Source organism: Mus musculus, chromosome X (genome assembly GCF_000001635.26).
Source record: "Mus musculus strain C57BL/6J chromosome X, GRCm38.p6 C57BL/6J".
Classification (NCBI taxonomy): domain Eukaryota; kingdom Metazoa; phylum Chordata; class Mammalia; order Rodentia; family Muridae; genus Mus; species Mus musculus.
The window spans coordinates 12,320,190-12,334,228 of record NC_000086.7 but is presented as its reverse complement, the minus strand read 5'-3'; positions in this window follow the sequence as shown (position 1 = coordinate 12,334,228).

Below are 14,039 nucleotides of genomic sequence, written 5' to 3'. Positions count from 1 at the left end.
CTTAGTTAGGGTTGGGGGCCCATGTGCCCTTCCCCACTCCAAGCTAGAATATTGACTGGCTTAGCTGTAGTTGACGAGCAACCACAGCTGCTGTGAGTTCATGAGGACACTGGTCCTATCATGTCCTGAAGACACTGATTTTGCTTGGTCCTCATTAACCTCTGGCCCTTTCTGTCTCCCCAACCCTCTCCTTGAACCTCGAGGGTGAGGGTGGTAATACAGCTGTCCCATTCATTGATGATCACTCCACACTAGTAATGTTTAACAGCTTCTTCTAACAGGACAGTTTGTGCTCCCCTTCTTTGAAATTCCTGAATACTTGATACTTTTTTTTTCAGGGATGTGGGTGGTGCCCAGGGCCTCATAGATGCTGGATAAGTGCTCCATCACTGACCTACATCCTCAGCTCACTGCTTGCTCTATTTTGATGCTATTGTAGATGGCATCAACCTTTAGTTTCTGTATGTTCTGCCTGAGGAGAGTTCGAGGAAAGCTTTTACAGGCAATTATGTTTGTCAGTGCTGTCAGGAGCAATGGGTAATAGCCAGGCAACCATCAGACCAACCGGAAATCTTGGGTGATAGAGCAGAATAAAAGAATTGAGAGACTAGGAGCTTTGAATTTTTTTTTCAATATATTTCCTGGAATCTGAAAGGCTGCATCCATGCTTCCCTAGGACAGATCTACAGAGGCCCTAAGTGCTCACGTCTGGATGTCCTTGAGGCTTTACCCAAGCAGGAAGTGAAGGCTGAAGAAGCATATATAACTACAGGTTCAAACAGGAGACAGACTTGAAAGACTAACATAGTTTTAGTTTTTGTGGTGCTGCGCCTTACACATGCTACACAAGTGCTGTAGGATAGACATGAAAATTTTGGGGGTATCTGAGCACAATGAAGACTTTCTTGGCTATGGGTGACCTTAACTCTGGAGTTTGGGTGTTGCATGCTCACAATTGCATAAAACTTCTGCTTTTGAGTTCTTGTTGTGCATACTTGAAGAATGAACATCCAGGACCATGGAGCACAGAACGTGAGCTTTTGAAAGATGTATTTTATTTTGGAGAGCTTAAGACAAAGAAGGAAGGTAGAACCTCCTTACAGTAGGAATGGAACCAGAAAATAGGATACTGTCTGGGTTTCTAGCCTGGGTGCCTTTTTAAGGACTTAGGAGAGAAACTAGGGTACAGTATGGGGAGAAAGATGAGCTGGCCAGTCCAGTTGGCCCATCCAGGTGTTCAAGTGTCCCCTCTCAGTTTCAGTCATGTCTTCACATCTTCATGTGTAGCTTCCAGGCAGGGGTAAGAGATAACAAAGAAGCAGGAAGTGGGGTTATCTTCTGGCGCCCCCGGTCTCCTGAAAGTCAGTCTTGGCGCTGCTGCTCTGAAGTCTCTGCCAGTCCTGACCAGTTCCTATCCTGTTTTCATCCTTAATTGCACTATTTTCCACCACTCTATCTTTCACTATCTTCTGCTGCGCTATCTTCCCAGGCCTCAAAGTGTTTTATTCCATACACTTAAGAAAACCTCTCATGTCAGGTAGGCTGCCACCTGCCTTTAGCAGATCTCTGGCTCAAAAGAGGACATCTCTCCAGATAGCTGACCACCAAGCTACTATGATGGAAGGAAAAGAAATGCCTGTCTAAGTAAACTAATTTAAGCCTAGCATGGTGCTGCCTACCTGTAATCTCAACACTTGGGAGGCTAAAGATAGAGAGGGCCAGTGCGTTAAAGATCAGCCAGGGCTACATAACAAGACTGTCTCTTAAAAGAGAAAGGTAATATTAGCAAAGACAGCAGAACAGAATGGCCTGGAGACACTGATCCTCCTACTCAATCAGTCTTCCAAAGTCCAGGGATGATGGGCTGTGTACCGCCACACCCGGCTGTGAAAGCAGCAGCACCATTGAAATTAACTTATCATTGAACGGAACTAAACGGTTATAAATGGAAGATAGTGAACGCAATTCTCAGGGCAACCACTAAAAAACAAACTTGAAAATATAAAGTAGAATAAATGTCAAGAAAATTTAAGTGATACTCTACAAAAAATATTCATTTGATATAGGAAGAGAAAAAGAAAGACAACCATGAAGACTGAGGAAGAAATGTAAGGCATTCAGGAAACAATACAGTGGGAAAAGTTGTTCCCTATTAGAAATTGCATTAAATGTAAGTAGATTAAATCTCTAATTAGAAGTGACAAGTTAATAAAAATGGATAAAATATATGAGTGATATGCTATCTATAAGAGATTTGTTTTAGATATAGGCACACAAATAAATTGAAAGTAAATGGGTGGAAAAATATATCCCATGCCAACAGTAACTATAAACAAAGCCAAAATGACTATACTAACAACAAACAAACTAGACTTTCTGACTACTAGTTCCCTTTTGTTTGAAGACAAAATAAGCATCTGCTTTGTAAGATAACCTATATTGCACTTTCTTTTAAAAAGGACCTCTATGTGGACAAAGACCTAGAAACTAGTATAGAGGCTTATATCCAGAACCTGCAAGAGAGTTTCGCTTCAGAGTACTAAAGCGGATATGGAGGTCAAAAGACAACAACATAGGAGTTGAATGCTACACCCAGCTCCAAATAATTGTTTTTAAATGATTTTTTTTTTATTATTTTTATGGTTAATTTGCTTCGTGTGGCTAAAATATATACCTATATACCCAGGCTCATATAAAAATTTCATAGATGAAAAATGATAGCAAGTAGAAACAGCATAATTTAAAAGCCCTGGTTTAAAGAAGCTAGCTTCAATTAACAAGTTCTCTCAAAGGAAAACAGTTTCTCCAAGGGACTCTCCCTAAATATTAAACCACACTTAGGGGTAGTTTGGACTTTTTTTTCTTAGCTTACTGGTTTGTTTTTGGTTTTTTTTTGCTTGTATATTGTGGTTTCCAATTGTGAATTTTTATGAGTTTTCTTTGGTGTGGGTATGTAAGTGCATGCGTCTGCATGTGTATGTAGGTGTTTTTATTTGCTTGTTTGTTTGTTTTAGACAGGGTTTCTCTGTGTAGCCCTGACTGTCCTGGAATTCCCTGTGTAGACCAGGCTGGCCTCAAACTCAGAGGTCTGCCTGCCTGCCTCTGCCTCCTGAGTGCCGGGATTAAATGTGTGTGACACTAAGCCCCAGCATGTGCAGGTATTTCTCATGCTCTTTCTTGGTTTCCTTTATAATTTGTTTGTTTGTTTTGTTTTATCCTTATTTTTATTTGTTTTTTTTAATCCTGTCCTTTTTATTTGCCTATTTGTTTTCTTAAGAGAGAGAAAAAGACAGGCATGGTGGCGCACACCTTTCATCTCAGTACTTGGGAGGCAGAGGCAGGTGGATCTCTGTGAGTTCCAGGACACCCCGGGCTACACAGAGAAATTCTATCTTGAAAACACAAAAACAAACAAAACAAAACAAACAAAATAAAACAAAAAGAAAGAGAGGGTACTAAGTTGAAAGGATGGGACGGTGGGGAGGATCTGGAAGGAGATGAGGGAGGAGAAACAGTGATCAGAAGATATTGTTTGAAAAGAACCTTATTTTCAGATTTAAAATATTAAGGAAAAATAAAAGCCCTGGTTTAAACCACCAACCCTTGGTGCTTCATGGGGCAACCCGAGAAACTAGTACAGGGGCTCATATCCAGAATCCACAAGATAGTTTCACTTCGCAGAAGGACCCCAAGAACAAACACTCGTAGTCAGATCAGTAAGCAATTCATGGGTGAAAGGGGAACCAGAGTCATGGAGAAGCTCAGTGACTATCTTCCACAGGCCAGAAACAGTAAGTGAACATGCTGTAACCGAGCAAGTCTCTCCTGATACACAGTCCCAGAACAAGAGCTGACAGGTGGTAAGGGTGAGTTCCTGGTAGAGAGTGTTCAGTTGATGTGCATAAAGTGATCACACACCCAGAACTGACCATCATGGGCTGAGGGCTGAGGTTTTTGTCTTTGGTTGGTTGTTTGGTTGTTTGGTTGTTTGGTTGGTTTGGTTTCTTCTGGACAGGTCTCACTATGCCACCCTGGCTAGCCTGGAACTCTCTATTATACATCAGGCTGGCCTTAAATTCACAGGGATGTATCTGGCTCTGGCTTCTAAGGGCTGGGATTAAAGACAATTCCTACCTCACCTGACTTGGACTGAGTTCCACTACACCTATCAAGTCATAAGTCTGAGAAGGTCCTTAAAGCAAACCTTGGGCAAAACATAACATAACATAACATAACATAACAAAACAAAACCACAAAACAAAATAAAAAGAAAAATAAAAAAGAAAAAAAACAAAACAAAACAGATGATCTGCCATTCTTCGATCTGTCTTCCTTAAGCCCAATGGTTCTCAACCTGTGGGTTGTGACCCCTTTGGTGGTTGACTGACCCTTTCACAGGGGTCACCTGAGATGATCAGAAAACATAGATATTTATGTTATGATTCATAACAACAGAAAAATCATAGTTATGAAGTAGCAACAAAATAATGTTATGGTTGGGAGTCACTACCGCATGAGGAAGATTGACATCCACTGCTCAAGTCTCACTTGTGGCTTAGTGGTTTATTGGTCACTATTCTAGTCCCTTTGACAAAACATTCAACAAGAAGCAATTGCAGAGAGCAGAGTTTCACTTTGGCTCATGAGGGATACAGTCCCTGGAATGCCAGGAATGAGGCTTGCTCACAGATTAAAAGACAAGGAAGCAGGGAGATGGCCGCCTGCCTTTCTCCTTTCCTTCTTTTTATTGAGTCTAGGCTCCTGGTCTATGGGAAGGTGTCATTTACTTTCAGTATGGGTCTTTCTTTCTCAGTCAAACATATCTGGAAACACTCTCACAGATACACTCAATGGTGTGTCTCACTAATGCCCTTGGCATTTTTTCAAGAATTATTTATTTTATATATATGACAAGTACACTGTCACTCTCCTCAGACATGCCAGAAGAGGGTATCAGATCCCATTATAGTTGGTTGTGAGCCACCATGTGGTTGCTGGGATTTGAACTCAGGACCTGTGAGAGAGCAGTCAGTGCTCTTAACCACTGAGCCATCTCTCTAGTCCCCCTAGACAGTTCTTAATCTAACCCGGTAGGCAATCAATTTTTCTTTCCACAGTGAGGGTATTCCTTACGACCAGGTAAGGTGGAGAAGAAAAGCAAAGATTAGTTCATGAAAGGAAAAACTCAAAACTCGGGAGACAAACTAAAAATGGCTGGTGACAAAGATTGAAATAGAGGACCATAAAAACAATGGACCTGGGCAAGGCAAAAGAGACCTGTAAATCCCAGCACTCAGGAGACTGAGGCAGGAGGATTGCTGGGAGTTTGAAGCTAGCCTGACCTACACAGTGAGTCTGAGGCCAGCCTGAGCTATGGAAGAAGGCCTTGGTAAAAGACAGAAGGGAGAGGTAGCAATACAAAACCATCAGCAGCAGAAGTTACCAGCCTTTAACTAGATTCACCAAGAGTGATGACAAAAATCAGAATCTTTCAAACCAACTTTACAGAAATCTCAAGGATTCTGTAATACTATGAACATCTATGTACAACAACAAATTACATATTGTAAATGAAATAGAAAAAAAACACAATTTGTCCACCATTTTCTTGATCAATGATGATGTAAGAGGGTCCAGCCCACTGTTCAGTTCTTAGAATGGACAAGGTATTTTTTATCATAATACTGTACTACTACATTCTGTAGAACTTTTTTCTAGGTTTTACTATTTATTTATTTATTTATTTATTTATTTGAGGGGGTCGTGCTTGTGCTGAAATAAACACAATCCTTCCTGAGTTTTTGGTCATATTATGTAACCACAGGAAGAGAAACCCTAACTAAGGCTCACACATAACAAAATAAAAAGCAAGATGGGGGCTGGAGAGATGGCTCAGTGGTTAAGAGCACTGACTGTTCTTCTGAAGGTCCTAAGTTCAAATCCCAGCAACCACATGGTGGCTCACAACCATCTGTAATGAGATCTGATGCCCTCTTCTGGGGTGTCTGAAGACAGCTACAGTGTACTTACACATAATAAATAAATAAATAAATAAATCTTTAAAAAATGTTTACAAAAGCAATATTATCCAAAAAAGCGAAAAGAAAAAAAAGAGTGAAGGAGAGAAGGAAAGAAAAAGAGAGAGAGGTAGAGAGGGAGGGAGATAGAAGACATTTCCCTCATAGAGTATGCGGGGAGGGCTTCATGCTTGAGGCTAGCCTAGGCTACACAGTGACTAATGAGACTGTGACCAAGAAAGAAGGAGCAAAGGAGGGAAGTGCAATATGGGGCTTCATCTCCTGGAAGAACTTACAAAAACAGGGTGAGGGAGATGGTTCAGTCAGTAAAGTGCTTGCCACACAGGCATAAAGATGTGAGTTTCATCCCCTGAACCCACTCAAAAAAAAGCCCCCTTCTCGGATTACATTTGCTGCACAGCTATACTTGGACTAACCCCAAAAGACTAATTCAAAGGGTAAAAATAAGTCAAAGGATACTTAGAGACAGTCGTCATCCTTCTTTATCTGCATTGAGACAGCTGAAACCATTCTTGATGGACAGTCCCACAGCAACTGGGCAGGGCTGGCCATAAAAGCTGAGCAGTGATTCACCCAGAAGCTGCACGCCAGCCTCAGAATCCACTGGCTTGGTAAAGGCACAGGTGAGGTGCTGGCTTAAAAACGAGACCCTGTCATGCTGCTGGATCCTGCATCATAAATTAATGGGCATTATGTGCCACTGTGTCCCCAGCTGATGAAATTAAAGGGTGCAGTAAGAAAGGAGGAGGGGAGAGACATTCCCACAGGCTGTTATTCTCTCCAACCATGGGGTGAGGGGCAAGGGTGGGAATTTGTGCTTTTTGTCTAGCTACTCTTGGTTCTACCTGTTAGGAGATTCGAACTCCCAGAGGGCTAGTTCCTCCTTGTGGGAATGTAAAGTATGGCTTCTACTCACTTCCTAAGGACATGACATGACTCTTGCTGTCTTGAAAACAGAGTAGCTTCGATTACCCACGTGAGACACTCACTAACATTCCCTTGTGGAGGGAGGGGGCTTGTGAGACTCCTGAGGACCCACCCCTCCCCTCCCCAACGATATACAAGTGGTTAACAATTGTTAGGGGAGAGAGAGTCTTTGGTGGAGTAGCTGTCCGCATCCCGTGAGTAATGTCAATTGAACTGATTGGTTCACCAGGGTATATCTGGGCAGCATCATTGCTTTGGTCTGTTGTGTGCCCTATTGGGATTCATAGAAATACAGAAACAAACATGCCAGGAAAAGTCACACAGCAACGGGAAGTAATCAAGTCATGACCCTGACTCAAAAAGGACCTGGTAACCCAAGTTCAGACCCCTCAGAAATGAGAATCTTCATCACAGAATCAGAGGGGCCAGCTACACTGACAGTTGTTCTCTAAGAATGAAGCCATTCTAGACTGGGTAATGGAGAAGGTACTCTCTCTGTGTGTGTGTGTGTGTGTGTGTGTGTGTGTGTGTGTGTGTGTGTGTCTGTGTCTGTGTCTGTGTCTGTGTCTGTGTGTCTGTGTGTCTGTGTGTGTGTGTGGTATCTGTATGTCTGTGTTTGGGTATGGACACCAGAGGTTAACCTCAGGTGTCATCCACCAAGAGCCGTTACTGGGACTTGCCAATTAGGCTCCCATCAGCACTGGGATTCCAGTCATGAGCCACCATTCCTGGTTTTTTTAGTGTGGGGATTGAACTCAGGTCTTCATGCTTTCATGGCAAGTACTTTACCACCTGAGCCATTTCAGCAGCCAGCCCTCACCTTCTTTCTGTAAGTTTTTCACTGTGAAGCCCTGTGTGCTAGAGAAATTGCTCCTCAGTTTGCCTCTATGAAGTAAGTGTATCTGGGGGACCCAGGTGTAGCTGGAACAATGTCAGGGATCTTAGCCAAAGCATTCTTTTCTCTTGCCTATAGGAATGCTGGCAGCTGACAGCTGAGAGGAGCCCTCTGCAGAGATTGCCTTTCTGCTAAGGATGCTGTCTCCCTGCCCAGGTCACAGTCCCAACCCAGTGGCATCCTCTGTCCTGTGACTGGCCAATGTGGGAATACAAGCCTGAACACCCTCATCTCACTGGAGGAAAAAGTAAGGGCCATCTAAGGTCCACATGGAGTCAACTGGGTCTTGACTGCAAACATGGTACAGTCCAACTGCTCCCTCTGTCCCATTCTATTTGCCCCTCCCCCTAGGGTGTAGTTCCTGAGATGTTCCTCAATAAACTTCCTACATGCAAATATCCGCCTCAGGGTCTGTTTCCCAGGAAACCTGGTCGGTGACAAACTGTTTTACAGTAGTCCTCTTGGGCACCTCGCACGTGAAATACTGGGTAGGGCTGTCATGGCTGAGGAGTTATTGCTTCCTTCTGTACAGCTCGGAGCAATTCTCATGAGTCTGAAAAATCAACGCTGGTGACTTCGAAGAAGACATTTCTATTGGTCTGTCTTCCCCCCTAGCCATCCTGGGAGGGAGATTTGCCATTGATCAATTACACAGTGCCATACCACTACCACCACCACCACCACCACACACACACTGTCCCAGACTAATTCATAGGGCGAAAATAAGTGAGCGCTAGCTCCACACAGAGTGGCTTTCAGGCGCCATCCTTATTTATCTGTGAGGAGACAGCTGAGACCCATCCTGATGGATAGTTCCACTGTAACTCAGCAGGGACTGCCAGGAAAAGTTGAATAGTGTCTGAGATTTTAAGCAGGGAGAAACCTGGTGAGTCTCATAGCTCATCTTTCCATTGATCTCCTTTGGAGTGTCTCCAACACACAGTACCAGCCTTTACAGAAGTCTGCTCATCTAGGGACAAAGGGAAGGAAGACAACAGGGACATGCTCTTCCTGTCTGTGAACCTTCCCTGTTTGCTCTTTAGTGACAAAGGCAGACCCATTAATAGATATGTGGCTTGCAGTACCCATTCTATAAATTACCTACCAGAAACCTACGCATTTGAGATGACCAGGACCTCTGATCCTACCTACAGACAGTGCAAACAGTGAGGATATTGAGTCCTGGCATGTGTCAATAGTATTCTCATTCTAATATTAAGAATCTATTCTTAGACTAGGCATGGTGGTGCACGCCTTTAGTCCCAGCACTTGGGAGGCAGAGGCAGGCGGATATCTGTGAGTTCGGTGCCATCCTGGTCTACAGAGTGAGTTCCAGGACAGCTAGGGTTGTTACACAGAGAAACCCTGTCTCAAAAAACAAAACAAAACAAAAAATAAAAATAAAAATAAATAAATACAGAACAAACCAATCAAACAAGCAAAAGGAATCTATTCCTAGGTCCTGGTAAGTTCAGCAGCACTTATATTAAGTTCAATGGCCTGAGTTTAATATCTGAGGGCCCACATACTAGAAAGACAGAACCATCCAAAAGTCTGACCTCCACACATGGGCCATGGCATGCCCCCCTCAACCTAAATAAATATGATTTAAAAGAATAATAATAAAAGTCTATTTTTATGGTCCTGTGAACTTGTCCCAGATATATGTACGATAGCCAAGGTAACAGGTTGGTAAGTTGACTGACTATATTGGCTACTGGTCGCCAACTATTGGTCACTGACACTGGAGCTGACCCTCAGCTTGCATGCTCAGCTGGCATTTGGATGAGAGAGCCATCTTTTGGCTGGGCCCTGGCAGAATAGCATGAAATGAAGAAGCAACAAAAACCTGTAGGAATTATTCCCAGACCCATGGCAAGGCTAACCAAGAATAAGAGAGAGCTGAATAAAATACAGAAAGAGAAAGACATAACTACAAACAAAAATCATTAAATGAAATAAAATCATTAAATGGGGAAAAGACCGTTTAAATTGGAAGGCAAAATTACAATCAAGTCCTTGTAATCTATAACGTTAATGTTTGATCAAGATGATCCTTTCAAAGGCAGCAAATACAAAGAGATTAAAGACATCCCCTCTCCAGGAGCTTCAGGTGAGGTCTATTTTGGTCCATTTGAACACATTAATAATAAAGTCTGAGTCAACAGTAATGCATCGGTGTCACATTAAAGAAAGAAATCAAAACACTTCCCCTTGGTGTCATTTAACCAGGAGCAAGTCCACATTTGAATTCTCTACTTTTACCTCCCTGTGTCTGCCATCCTTTTGCTTCCTACTGTATGAGTCAGAGTTCGTGCCTGCCCGAAGAATGTCCTGTGACTCTGTCCCAGTGTCTGCATGTCCGGGTGTGTCCCTAATGAAAGGCTCTGCTCTGTCTCTTATAGAACAGCGCAGAAACCATCATATGGGGGCAGAGTGAGGGACACTTTACAGAAATCTTTAACAGTTTCACAAGGGATTAAGTCACTGGCTCCAACTGACCCCAGTTGACTCATAACAAACATCATTGTTTATCAAGCAATATCCGTATGTTGAGTTCAACAGTTATGGTGGATATTAATTTTATAAGATTGCTTTCAACCTCTGTGTTTGCCGCTTTCGCAAATGATACAAATGCATAATTTTGTGTCAGGGGCATGAAAGAGTGCATAATTTAAGAGTACAGTTAAGCATAAGCTAGGTTGTAAAAGCTAATGGGAAATTCAAGGCAAATAAGGTTGGCTGTTACATTGTTCTCTTAAAAGTAGGTTAAACAAACAGGCTGAGTCCACAGTAGGATATCAGTCTTGAGTTTTAAATGACCTCAAGGTATATTATTAACTCTGGCTGTAAGGTCCAGAAAAAAGTTCCAGTCTCTTAGAATGTTAGGGACATTTTCATTACAATATTGCATCACCGCAGTCTGTGAAACTTTTTCTAAATTTTATCACATTTCCTTATTTATTTAGGTGGGGGAGGTATGCTTGTGCCACAGCTCACATGTACTGGGTTCTCTCTTTCTAATGTACGGGTTCCCGGAATCAAACTCAGGTTGTCAGGCTTGACAGCAAAAGCCTTTACCCTCTGTACCATCTCCCTAAACCAAATTCTGTGAAACTTTTAAGAACTGTTGGCCAGGTGATGGTGGTGTATGCCTTTAATCGCAGCACTCGGGAGGCAGAGGCAAGCAGATCTCTGTGAATTTGAGGCCAGCCTGGTCTACAAAGTAAAGTTCCTGGACAGCCAAGATTACACAGAGAAACTCTGTCTTGAAAAAACAAAAAGAAAAAAAGAACTGTTCAATTCTGGGTTGATATTATCCCCTATCCAGAGAATGGTCTTAGCCACTTTAATTAATGTAATCAAGATAACTCCCTACAGGAATATCCGGAAGTACATCTCCCTCGTGATTCTAGGGTCTGGGAAGTTGACAATTAACAGTGACCACTACAAATAGACTAGCAGATGATAGATTGAGTAGGGTCATCTGTGTTATCCACATAGTACAGTCTCCCAAGTGGGCTTCTCTAAGGGTTCAGGAGGCCCAGATATGCTATAAGAGCCAGTGTCAGTATGACCCTGGGAGTGTGGTAAGTGAATTGCTTTGGATGAGATTCTGTTGGAGAAATTGTCACTTCTGTCACTGTTTGATTGGTTAGCAGGGCAGCAGAGTGCTGTTCCAACTGGCTCCAATCCCAAACCACTCTGGCTGGCAACCTGGTGAGCAAAACAAAGCTAAGAGCTAAGGGGTGAATAACCTCAGCCTTTGCTCTCTCCAAGAGGCACCTAGCCAAAGACATAGAAAGCCAAGCTAATTGGCGTAGGTGGTGATTATACATGCTTACCTGCATGGTGAACCATCTCAGCAGAGACTATTCTTTCAGGTTTTGATTAAAACACTTTGGGGGGGGGGTGGTAGAGAGATGGCTCAGCGGGAAATAGCACTTACAATACAAATAAGAGGACCTAGGTTCACATTCCCAGAATCCATGCGAAAATCCAGGTTTAGTCAGACATACTTTGAAACCCATAACTGTGCACAAGAGTTAGAGATGAAAAGATGGCTGGGGCTTACTGACCATCAGCCTAGATCCAGGTTCAATGAGAGACCTTGTCTCAAGAGAATACGGCAGAAAGTGATGGAGCAGTATGCCTGACTCCCCCCACCACACACACGTATATACTACACATATACATTACACACAACAATAACAATGTAGACAGTAAGATGACATATGATTGACTAGACAGATGGCTCAGCAGTTAAGAGTACTGGCTGCTCTTCTAGGGCAGCTGGGTTCAATTCCCAGCACCCACATGACAGCTCACAATGATCTGCAACCCCAGTTCTAGGAGCTCTGGCATCCTCACACAGACACACATGCAGGCAAAACACCGATGGGCTTGCTAAACAAACAAACAAACAAACAAACAAATCTCAAAAGAAAATGTTACATTTGCCACAAAAGTATTTGATGCCTGGAATCCACACAAAGATGAAAAGAGAACTGACTAAACAAAATTAGTCTTAGATTTCCACATATACACACACACTAGATAGGTAGGCAGGTAGATAGTTATGGAGAGAGAGACAGAGAGAGAGAGAGAGAGAGAGAGAGAGAGAGAGAGAGGGAGAGAGAGGGAGAGAGAGAGAGAGAGAGAGAGAGAGAGAGAGAGAGAGAGAGAGAGAGAGAGAATTTTTTAAAAAGAGTGGGTGAGCTGGGTATGTTGGTACTCACCGTTAATCCCTGTACTTGGGAGGCTGAGGCAGGGGGATATCAAGTTCTCCTGAACTAAATAAGACCTTTCCCCCCAAAAGAGTGCTGGGGTCCAAGTGATGCTCTATTTCAGGACTGTTTTAACTTGGCAGACATGAAGAAATTCACTCATAACGTGGGCACTGTCATGTAGGAGAGCTGAACTGTAATGAAAAGTTTAAGGAAATTCTAATGAGCTTTTAAATATTTTTATTTCATGTGTATGGGTGTTTTGCCTGCACATATGCCACACTCCGCATGTGTATCAAGTGCTGTGGAGGTCAGAAGAGAGCATCAGGTCTGCTTGAACTGGAGTTTCAGGTGGTTGTGAGTCACCACGTTGGTGCTATAAAAATGAACCAGTGTTCTCTGGTGCTAGTGTTCTTTTTTTTTTTTTTTAAGATTTATTTATTTATTATATGTAAGCACACTGTAGCTGTCTTCAGACACACCAGAAGAGGGCGTCAGATCTTATTACAGATGGTTGTGAGCCACCATGTGGTTGCTGGGATTTGAACTCCAGACCTTTGGAAGAGCAGTCGGGTACTCTTACCCACTGAGCCATCTCACCAGCCCGGTGCTAGTGTTCTTAACGTCTGAGCCATCTCTCCAGCCCTTCCAATAAGGTGTTTTTGTTTTGTTTTGTTTTGATGATTCATTTTAGAACCAATGTTTGGCTTCCATGGGGTTTGAGGGAAAACTGGCACACAGAGTGGGCAAATTGGAATTAGACTCCAATCAGATGAGATGACTACATGGGCTGGTAGTTAATCTTCATTATCAGTTTGACCAGATTCAGAATCATCTAGGGGCATATGACTGTGAGGATCTTCCCAAAGATTGTTTTATTAATTTTTACTCTCATATATTACATTCTAACTGCATTCCCCCTACCACAACTTTTTAGAATGTTTACCTAGGGAGGAGACGTCCAACGCTTAGTGCTTGGCACCATTCCACCAACAGTGGTTCTGAGTACAAAAAGGGAAAAGGAGGAAGCAAGCCCATATATCATCAGCATCCATCTCTCTCTGCTTCCTGCCTGGGAGAGCAGTGTGACCAGCTCCCATGCCTTCTCTGTCATGATGGACTGGTTCCCTTCAAACCAGGAGCCAGAGCACACCCTTGGCTCCTTATGTTGTTTCTGCCAGGTGTCTTGCCACAGTGACAAGTAGCTGATTTCCCTGTGCATGGGGAAAGCAGAAAAAAGTGGGGGAGGAAGATTTCTTAAGAAACAAACCAGAAGGTAAAATATGAAATTTGATGCCCTCCAAATCTAGGCATTTTGTTTATTCCAAGGAGACAACAGACAAAGGGAATAAACATATGGCCAGCAATGGAAGGAAATATTTGCTGTCTTTAAAAGCAACAGGATAAGAACATGTGGACTCTGAGAAATACTTTCCAAACAACAACACTGCG